Genomic DNA, 11,896 nt, shown 5'->3' with positions numbered 1-11,896 from the left:
GGGGGCAAGGGAAAGTGGTGGGGGGTAGGCAGAGACAAATGTATTTGAAAAAATTAATTAAAAAAAATTAAAAAATAAAAATAAAGTGCCTAGTTTGCAACAAAAAATGGTAAGGTCTGCAAAGGAACAGGAAACTGACCCATACCCAAGGGGGGAAAAACAATCAAAAGAAACTGCCTTTAAGTGGGCCCAGATATTGAAAGCACACAAAAGGAACTGTCATAAGTATATTTTTTAAAAACAAACCATGCTGGAGGTAACAAAGATAATATTCCATCAAATAGAGAATATTAATAAAAAATATTTTAAAAGAACAAAATGGAAATCTCTGGTCTTGGAATGTACAATAACTGCAATGAAAAAAATCATTAGAGGTACTTCACAGATTTGAGCTTGCAGTAGAAAGAATCAGAAAAAGTGGGGATTAGGCAATACTGATACTGCCATCCTGAGAACAGGAGGAAGAAAAACAAACAGCTTCCGAGAAATATGAAATGCCTATTTATGTGTAATGGGAATACTGGAAGAAGAGCAGAAGAAAAGCAAGCAGGAAAATTAGGAGAAATAATGTGGGGGACTCTGTCCCCCAGAGTCCTCCCATTCGCCACGGATGAAACAACGAGTCGTTCCAGACACCAATTGCCTGCCAAGGAAAGGGGATGGCGATTCCCTCTAGTGGGGAATGCCCTCGAGCGCCTGTGCTCAATGGCTTTTATTGAGAGGATTACAGGTAGGGGATAGGCAGCAGGAATGTATAGGTAATCCATCTCCATCACCAGCTTAAGTTTACAGAGAATAGATAATTGTTTGAACATGACAATGGCAGGAACACACTGAACTGCTTTGGGACAGAGTTGAGCAAACATTGTGGCGCCAGGTGAGTTCTTAGTCAGGGTCCAGGAATTTTGTAAATTTCTTTCCCAGCTTTGAGCTAGTTATCTGGTATATGATTAACAGATTTTTGAAGGAGAAACAAAGCATGCTTCAAGGAGTATAATTTCCTCCCAGGGGCCCTTAGAGTCATTATCTTGCCTGACTCCAGCATTACTGGTATTCAGGCCAAAACTTATGGGTCCTTTCCCAGGCCCCAGCTTACGTGGGGCTACAGTTCCTGATACCACTCAAAGCAGCCCCCTACAAAATAATGCCTAAAAAGCAAACTCTTAAAGCAGAATGATCCACACCCACAGATGTCAGAATAAAAATGTTGAAAGACAGGACAATATTGAAAACAGAAAACTACTCATATGTATAAGAAATCTCTATTAAGATTAAAAATTGACTCACCAGAAACAGTGAAGCCCTGAAGGTCGTACAAGTAGATCTGTATCAGACTTGGCCAGACTGCAGGGCACAGGGAGGCTCATGTTAGGAGGATTTACAGGAAATGCCCAAGGCAGATGGAGTGAAGCTGCTAGCGTGTCATGTGATGACAGATTTCCCTAACCCCAGGTAGAGACATGGCGGCAGGAGGGGGTCTGCATGTAGTCTGCGTGAGGCTGGCGAGAGTTATGACAGAGGAAAAAGCCCTCCTACTCCATTCTGAGACATGGTGGTAGGGGGCAGTGCTGACTTGTCAGCCTAGCCTGGGAAAAGGTTGGGACTGGCTGGGGAGCTGGACCCTTCCAGAGTGCACAGAAGCTTGCACTAGGAGATATAAACAGAGGGAGGGCAGATGGAGCACCTCCACAAACAGCTTCAGTGATTGGCAGTGGCCTGGGAAGCTGCAGCATGGCGATGGCAGCACCGGTCTGCATGTAGACTCCAGGGAGCCTGAAGCCAGACAGCAGTCCACCTAACAGCCTTATGCTCCCAAGGACACAAAGGGATGGAGTGGGACTTCTGGGCATTATTTTGGGTTTCAGTCTTCTGGGGTTGTCTGTGTGAGATTGGCCTAGACCCACGGAGTCCCCTGTTTCCCAAAATTGCGAAACACTTTAATAAAAACCTCTTTCCTTCCCTACCAACCCTTGACTTATGCCTGTGTTTGGTGGTGGGCAGCTGACCCCATCTTCTGTTTAGTAACAGCTTGGCAACCCAGATGGGACTCTGTGGACTTTAGCCAGGTCCCAGCTGCCTGTGGCAGACTGACCCCAAAAGCACAACTGATGGGATTTCTCAGTCTCAGGGAATTTCCCTACACCTCCGCTCAAGGCATTTGCCTCTGGAAATGCAAGGGTGGTGGAAGGAAACAGATTTGGGGAGGAAAGGGATCCCAAGACTGTGTGAGCCGAACCAGCAAATACAGTGGGGTTTGGGCACTATGCCATTTGGGTCTCTGTAGATCCACTTGTGGTGCTGCTTGGTGGGCCATACCTGCCTATTCTGGTGTAGGCCACATGGACACTGCCAGTCAGCGTGTGGCTGTGGGCACTGCGTCATTTGGGCTCCAGGCAACTTGGCAGGCCATGCCCACCATTTGGGCTGTGTGACACATGGGCGTCATGCCTTTTGGGTTTTATGCAACTTGGCTTCAGGCCATTTGGGCTATGCACTACTTTGATGTTGCACCATTTGGTTTTTTGCACAACTGGGACTTGATGGAGACAGCTCTGGTTCCAGGGACATTGAATTGGGGTCCAAGGGAGACCATTTGAGGTCACAACTGGGATCTGATGGGGACTGTTTGAGCTCTGAATGCCATGAACTGGCATCCAGTGGGGAATACTCAGGGAGCCACAGACAGGGTCTGGGTGAGGACTCTCAGAGTTCTGGGGTGCCACTGAGGAAACAGGAGGGAACTTCTGTGTGGACTCTGTACAAGACTGGTGAGGATAAGTGACAGAGAGAAAAGCCCTCCTACTACCTTCCAGAACATGGTAACAGACAGAGGTGCTGAACTGCCAGTCTAGCCTGGGAAAAGGATGGGATTTGCTAGTTAGCTGGACCTTTCCAGATCACACAAAAGCTTGCGCTGGGAGACTTAAATGGAGGAAGGACAGAGACTCACCCATTCTCTTCCTCTGGAATCCGTGGACAGATCCCCTGCACAAATGGCTGCCGCAGTTGGCAGTGGCCCTGGCCCCCCTGCTCGGGAAGCCTCAATGTGGCCAGTGGTGCTGGCTCCACATCCACACTCCAGGGAGCCTGAAGCCAGACAGCAGTCCATCTAGCAGCCCTGTGCTCCCAAGCACATATAAGGATGGAGTGGGATTTCGGGGTATTGTTTTGGGTTTCAGTCTTTTTGGGTTGTCTGTGTGAGATTGGCCTGGAGTCAGAGTCTCCTGTTTCCCCAAAATTGTGAAACATTTTAATAAAGACCTCTTTTCTTCCCCAACCAGTCTTTGTCTTATGTCTATGTTCAGCAGCTGGCACACAAAAACCACTTTTGTTTGGTAACAAAGGCAATAAAAGAACATACAAAGTGCTGAAAGGGAAAAAAAAACTCAGTCAAGAATCTTATATCTAGCAAAGCTATCAGAAATGAAGGCAAAATGAGGACATTATCAGACTTTAAGAATCCATTTTTAGGAAACCCACCTTACAAGAAATGCTAAAGGAGTTTTTTCAAGTTGAAAGGAAGTAAGACCACACACTGCAATAGTTCCCCCTTCTCTCTGAGGAGTAAGTTCCAGGAACCGCAGTGGATGCCTGAAACCTCCAGATAGAACCAAATGGTTTGGTACTGTATGTGTGTGTATGTATGTATGTTTTCCACCCACAAATTTAGTGTCTTTTCCAACTTATCACTTGATGTGGCCATAACCTTTATAGTTTGAGGTACAACAGCAAAACTAGCATTAATTTCTTTTTAATTCACAATATCATGGATAGAAGATTTGTTCTTACTATAGACCTTATAAATCTAAGCATATTTTTTTCCTTATTAAGTAGATAACTTTTACATTTTCACTTTTGGGAAGCACTTCAGTGCTTCTCTTTGGCATGTCCAAATTGCGAGCATCTCTACTCTGGTGCTTTGGAGCAATTATTAAGTAAAATATACATAAGTATTACTTGAACATAAGCACTGCAATGCTGCAACACTCAATCTGACAACAGGGCTGTCTACAGCGTGGAGGTGCTGGAATAAACTTAACAAAGGAAATAAAATACTTGTACATGGAAAACAATACATCACTGAAGTAAATAAGACCAAAAACTTTGAAGTACATCTTATGTTCATGAATTGGAAGATACAATATTAAGATGGCAATGCTATCAAAAGTAATCAACAGCCTCAGTACAATCTCTGTCAAAATTCCAATGGCTTTCTATGCATAAATGGAAAATCCAATCTTCAAATTTATATGGAATTACAACTCAACAACAAAAAGATAGCTTGATTTGAAAAGTAGACAAAGGATTTGAATAAATATTTCTTCAAAGATTAATCAAATAGCCAATAAGCACATGAAAGATGCTCAATGTCATTAGTCATTAGGTAAAATGCAGATCAAACTCATAATGAGATACCAGTTCACATCCACCAGAATGAGCATGATTTTTTTTTAAAAGAACAAGTGTTACTTTACAAGGTCTGTCCATAAAGTATCTAGCCATGTTATATGAAAAATAGAGACATTTATTGAAGAAGATACAAAACACAAGAACATTGTTCATAGGGCAATGGCTTCTTACCCCACTTCAAAGTAGACACCTTGGGACCTCACAAAGTTCTCCCAATTGCCATCAGTGGCCCCATCATATTTTCCTGAATCTCATCAATGGTCTGAAATCTTTTCCCTTTCAAAGGTGATTTTAGTTTTGGGAAAAGCCAGAAATTGCAGGGCATCAGATGTTTCACCAAAAAACTCTGCACTAGACACACTGTATGAGCAGGTGCATTGTTGTGCGTAGCTGCCAATCACCAGTTGCCTATAGCTGTGGCCTTCTGAATCATCAAAATAGAACCTTCAAGCTTAATACAAAAGTTTGATGTGGATTCATTGTTCTACTCACTCAGTCATTTTGAATGGAATGCCCACATAGTACATGGGCTCACTCAATGGCATCTACTGCCCCTACTGACTAGTACAGTGAAGTCGTCATTGTTCATCCATATGCATTCCAGTCCACTCTCTTTGGCTGCCAGGTTACATCAACATCATGCGAACCATTCTCATTGTATTAACAATGGTTGGATTTTTTCCGGACAGACCTCATAGTTGTGGATTGGAACCCTTGTACATCTCTGGTGAAATGTAAAATGCAGCTGCAGTGGAAACAGTTTGGTGGTTCCTCAAAGAGTTAAGTGTAAAATTATCATATGACCCAGCAATTGAAGTTCTAGGTATATCCCTAAAATAACTGAATATAGCTATTCAAACAAATAGTATACATGTGCGTTCATTGCAGCATTATTCATAGCAGCCAAGAGGTGGAAACACTCAAATGTCCATCGATGGATGAATGGATAAACAAATTGTGATAGATGCACACAATGCATTATTCAGCCACAAAAAAAAATGAAGTGCTAATATATGCTACAATATGGAGGAATCTCAAAACCATTATTGTAAGTGAAAGAAAGCAGGCAAAAAAGTTACATATTGTATGATTTTATTTATATGAAGTATCCAGAATAGGTAGATCCATAGAGCCTATTGGTGGGTGCAAGGGGTTGAACGTATAGTAACTACTTAATGGGTGTGGGGTTTCCTCTTGGAGTGTTGAAAATGTTATGGAACTAAGTAAATCTTCTGGTTATACAACATTTTTAATATACATGTACTCAATGTCACTGAACTGTACACTTTAAAATGGTTAATTTTATGTGAATTTCACCTCAATTTAAAAAAACTAAGTTCAAATTGTAGAATAAGGGTTACAGGTCATTACATGCTCTGACAATATAGATACAACACAATTTTTAAAATAAGGAGAGGATAGAGAATATATAAAATAAACTCACAATTGCCTTATATATGGGCATTAGCTCAAATTAGAAGCATAGGAAAGGGAAGAAATGGGGAAACAATGTTCCTGGCTAACCTCAATGTTGTTCAAAGTAAGGAACCATTAGTCACTAAAAGAGAGGAATATAGAGGGTTTTGGTTTTTTTTTTTTAAAGGTTTTATTTACTTATTTATATACAGAGGGGAAGGAGGGAGAAAGAGAGGGAGAGACACTTTGATGTGAGAGAAAAACATCAATCAGTTCCCTCTCAAACACACCCCAACCAGGGACTGAACCTGCAACCCACATATGTGCCCTGACAAGGAATCAAACCAGCAACCTTTTACTTTGCCGGACAATGCCCAATCAACTGAATCACACCAGCCAGGGCAGGAATACAGAGTTTTTTTTAAAAGGTTTTGTATGAGGATAATCATGGGAACAAAAATACAAATGTTTATAAAGGAATCTTTGGTATATTTTATTAGTTATTTCTAGATTTTTATAAATGGATTATATTCCAGGCTTTTATTTAAGAATATTGCAAGATATGTAAATCACTTTGAATGATTTTTTTCCTACTTATGTCCATTCTCTTCATGGTCACCAATTATGCCTATTTTGGATTGTGTATGTCTGGACTCCACATTTATAATTTTCTCACTAATTCTTTTTAACTGTATACTTTTGTTTACTGTGTTCCTCTTTCTCAGTTTTATCTTCTGCAGCTCTCATCAACTTTTCAAATGACTATCTCTTTTTTTCTAATTCCAAAATGTCTCTTGTGGCAGATTAAAGATGGCCACAATGGATTTGTCAGATAAAAGGGAATCAAGATGGCAGAGGAGTGAGTAAAAGTCACACTGACTTCCCAGGACCAACCTGGAATTAAAACTAAGCGTTCATTGTTATTAAGATGGTTGTACACCGGAAGGTGGGTGGGTTGGTGTGGGCAAACGGGAACAGCAAAGGGGGCAAAGGCCGGGTCGGCCCGGGTGGCTGAGCCTACATTCCCGGCGAAACCACAATCCCGGCATCCACCCCTAACACGCTCCCACCCCAATCTTAAAAGACAGCGGCGAGGTGGGCACCCACGATTCTGGCCCCCGTTGGCCGTGGCAGTATCCGCATCCCCATAGAACCCGGTAGCAGTAGCAGAGGTGACACACGAGACTGTCCCCTACCTCTGCGCCTGTGGTCACGGAGAACCAAGCAGTGGCAGGAGCAGGCCCATGCCTCAGGCTCCCTTGCTGCAGTGGCACCCATGATCCCAGCCCCCTCACCCGTGGCGGTGGCGCCTTTGAACTCAACAACAGTAGAGGAAGCCAGGATCCTGCGACCCTGGCTCCCTACCCATCCTCCCCCATCCGCTCCACCCTTGGAGGGACGGTGCCCAAGACCCAGGTGCTCGACATCCCGCTGACAGCAATGCCCACAACCACATCAACACCAACAAGCAGCATGGTACCAGCGACTCTACGGGCACCACTGGAGACCTGGAGGGCAGAGGCGGTGAACGCGGAAAATGCTGGCCCTCATAGACAAGGTAAAACGACCAAAATTTTATACTATAGTGCCACCTACTGGAAAAAAAAAGAAAAGCACCTGATTACCAACGAGCGGTTAGAATCAAAGTAAACGAAGCTTTATCTGACTGGGTAAGAAAAGTGTTCCCTACCTCAAATAGAAGGGTAGAGGAGCAACTCATCAAGCACAGTGAAAAATCATGGTAACACAGTATCACAAAGAGAAAACAGTTCTCCAGAAACAAAACTTAAAGTCATGGGAAGATTGTGATCTAACTAATACAGACTTCAAAGTAGGCGTCATGAAAAAACTCAGTGAGCTACAAGAAAACTCAGAGAGGCAGCTCAATGAGCTCAGGAACAAAGTTGTTGAAGAGAAGGAGTATTTTACTAAAGAGATTAAAACTCTAAAAAAGAACCAAACAGAAATTCTGAAGACAAAGAACTTAAGTGGGGTGAAAAACACATCAGGAAGCATTGGAAATAATTGTCAGTATTTGCGGATGATGTGATTTTATACATAGAAAACCCTAAAGACCCCACCAAAAAAACAAACAAACAAACAAACAAACCCTATTACAAATAAAAAATACAGTAAGGTTGATGGGTAAAAAAATCAATGTACAAAAAACTGTTCATTTATATACACTATGAACTATCAGAAAGAGAAATGAAGACAACAATCCCACTTACAGTCACAACAAAAAGCGTAAAATACCTAGGAACAAATTTAAACAAGTAGGTAAAAGACCCGTACATTTAAAACTGTACGATATTGTTGGAAGACATTGAAGAGGACACATGATATTCCATGCTCACAAAGAAGAAGAATTAACATTGTTACAATGTCCATATTACCTAAAGCAATCTACAGACTTAATGCAATCCTTATTAAAATACCAATGACATTTTTCACAGAAATAGAACAAAAAAATCATAAAATGTGTATGGATCCACAAAAGATCCTGGATAGTCAAAGGAATCCTTAGGATAAAACAACAAAGCCAGACATATCACGTGCCACAACTTCAAACAAATGGCAAAGCTATAGTAATAAAAACAGTATGGCACTGGCAAAAAAACAGACATACAGACCAGTAGGAAAAAATAGAAAGCCGAGAAATAAACCCACGCATATGTACATGGACAACAAATTTATGACAAGGAGCCAAGAACATATGATGGAGAAAGGACAATTTGTTCAATAAATAGTGTTGGATAAACTGGACAGCTACATGCAAAAGAATGAAACTAGACCACTCTCTTATTTTATATATATTTATCTCATGGACCAACTGAATAACCAAAGATGAACTCAAAATGGAATAAACACTTGAGTATAAGACCTGAAACCATAAAATACATAGAAGAAAACATAGACGCAATGCTTTCTATTGCAAGGATAATAAAAGCAAAAATATACAAATGGGACAACATCAAACTAAAAAGCTTCTGCACAGCAAAAAAAGGAAACCATCAACAAAACAAAAAAGCAACCCACCTAATAAGGAAAAATATTTGCAAATCATACATCCAATAAGGGTTTGAGATCCAAAACATGAAGGCCTCATACAACTCAACAGCAGCAACAAAAACAAAATAATCCAATTTAAAAATGGGCAGAGGATCTGAATAGACATTTTTCAAAAGAAGGCACATAAATGGTCAACAGGCCCATGAGATGTTCAACATCACTAATTACAAGGGAAATGCAAATCAAAATCACAATAAACTATCACCTCACACCTGTTAGAACGTCTATTATAAAAAAGACAAGAAATAAATGCTTTGGAGAGAACATGGAGAAAAGGGCACCCTTGTATACTATTGATGGGATTGTAAGTTTGTGCAGCCATTATGGAAAACATTATGGAGATTCCTAAAATAATTAAGAATAGAACTACCATATGATCCAGCGTTTCCACTTCTGGGTATCTATTTGAAGAATATGAAAACACTAATTTGAAAAGATATGCTCATCACAGCATAATCTATAATAGCCAAGATATGGAAACAACCTAAGTGTCCATTGATAGATAAATGGATAAAGAAGATGAGATAACACACACTTTGGAATATTATTCAGGCTTAAAAAAGATGAAATCTAGCCATTTGTGACAACATGGATGGACCTTGAAGGTGTTTTGCTAAGTCAAATAAATCAGACAAAAAAAGATAAATACCATATAATTCCATTCATATGTGGAATAAAAACAAAAAACAAACAAACAAAACAAAAATAAACTCATAGATAAAGACAACAGAAGCGGTAACAAGAGGGGAAGGGGATGGCAGGAAGGAAGGCAAAGTGGACAGAAGAGGTCATGACTGCATGGTGATGATGGAAACCAGACTTTCGGGAGTGAGCGCACTGCCATGTACGGAAATGCCGGATCATGATGTACACCTGAAACATACAATGTTACAAACCAATGTTACCTTCCTTTAAAAAAAATAGTTAACACAATTCTAAGGAAAAGACTATGCACAAACTACAAATTCAGAATCTTCACAGGTAGAAAAATAAAATGATAGTAAACCTTGTTTTGTTGCAGCAGTTTGTCACACCTTTTTATTCCATCTAAAACTATTCCATCTATTTTTTCCTTCTTAGAAATGGACTCATTTACTTTTTTAATAGGTTTTTACTCTGTGTGGATATATAGTATTTCCATTCTGTTCCCTGGTAATTGCATTCAAAGAATATGTGTAACTGAGTGCTATTTTAGGTTTGAAACTATTATAGCACAAGATTTATTGTCCCCCTGACTCTCTGGTTGTGTCAAGTGATTTAAGCCAATGCTGCTACGCAAGCAGTGGGCACAAGCAGGCAGCTTTGCCATCACTTGGGAGCTTGTTAGAAGTGCAAATTCTCAAGCCCCACCACAGATCAATTGAATCAGAATTTAAGAAATGAGCAGTCTGTGTTTCAGCAAGACTTTCAGGAGATCCTTACACATGCCAAAGTGTGAGAGGATTTAGCTCGTTACCAAGAAAAAGAATACTAACGTTTTCAAGGTGATAGTTCATATATTTAAAAAAGCTCTCATACTAGGAGTAAGCGACAGATTTCCACCTGAGTGCCAACTTTTTTTTTTTACAGTTTTTTTTCTGTTCAAGGTATTTTTTCCCCCCAGCAACCAGAAATTATAGCTTTATTGAGATATGTCACAGATCACACAAACCACCCATCTAAAGTGTAGAGTTCAGTGGTTTATGTGTACAGATACGTGCACATAGGGATATGCAACTATCTCCAGAGCCAACTCCCTCTCATTGGTAGGTAGCAACTGGCTAGAGCACGGCATTAAGAATGATTCGGGGCCAATGTCCAATTTCGATCAGAAACAGTGTCATGATTGATTTGCCAAGTCTGCTGCAGTTATGAAATAAAGGTATTATGGTGTTTGTGATTTTATTTGCCACAACAACACATAATGTTTAGCCCAAATGCATTTAGGGAGACAGCAGAATTTGGTTTGGTAAAAGCAAACGAACAAACAAACAAACAAATAAAAACTGTGCCTTCAAGCCACGAAAGGACCCCGGCTCTAATGTTGAAGATTCTGAAGGCAGTCATAAATATGACTGAGTTGACCTAGAACAGGAGATCAGTGCATTTGCTAATAAAGCCCTGATCTGCTGTGTTCATTTACACTCTCAATAGCATCTGGTTTGATGAAGGCAGAGCCTGAACACAGAGAATGACACTGAGTGAAGTTTAAGATCCCAGTTGTTATTTGGAGCCTATGTAAGCTCCTCCAAATGCCTGCAGATTGTCCTGTGTCAGAAGCTATCTGTCAGAAGCATAGAAAATACCCTTGCCTGTTGATTTCTTTCCTCTGCTGACATGTATATGAATTCTAGGAATTGGGAAGCATGTGATTTTAGTCAAACAATAGTGACTTGGCAAAATGTTTACATATACCATCCATCCAAGGGGAAATTGCCTCCAAGTGCACAAACAAGAAATATTAGCACAGAAAAGCCTAATTATTTTGAAAATGAACAAATCCATTTATTTAATTCTTTTCAACTACTTCAGGAGTCAATGAATAGGCTTTATGCCAAAATTATACTGGATAAAATTTAATGTTTATATTTATGATTCTGAGACCTTTGCTCTCTGGTCATCATTATAAACATCCATTATATCTGCATATCACTAAAGAAAGACAGCTTTGCTAATGCAATTCCTTTGACTTTGCTCATTTCAGGCTGTACATGTAGGGTTAATGCTGGGCATGGCTTTCCTACCACCCATGAGGAGGGCTGGCCAGAGGGCCCCTGGTCAGAACAGATGAGTATTGTCCTGAGGAAAAAGAATGTACCTCCTTCTTCATCTCCCCTTGGGATAGTTTCTTGCTTGGTGACTGCTTCTTGACCTTTTTCTTCTGCACATACACACTGATGTAATGTCGCTCCAGGCCACACGCAGGTTTATGCAAGCTGGACTCGTGCTGCCTCTGTCTGAGACCCCTTATAACGAGCCTCAGGCCGGAGGAGGTGTGGTCTCTCTTGCACCAACCCAC

Source organism: Pteronotus mesoamericanus, unplaced genomic scaffold (genome assembly GCF_021234165.1).
Source record: "Pteronotus mesoamericanus isolate MK-2021 breed Mesoamerican mustached bat unplaced genomic scaffold, CSHL_Meso_final contig_121, whole genome shotgun sequence".
Classification (NCBI taxonomy): Eukaryota; Metazoa; Chordata; class Mammalia; order Chiroptera; family Mormoopidae; genus Pteronotus; species Pteronotus mesoamericanus.
This window is presented reverse-complemented; position numbering follows the sequence as displayed.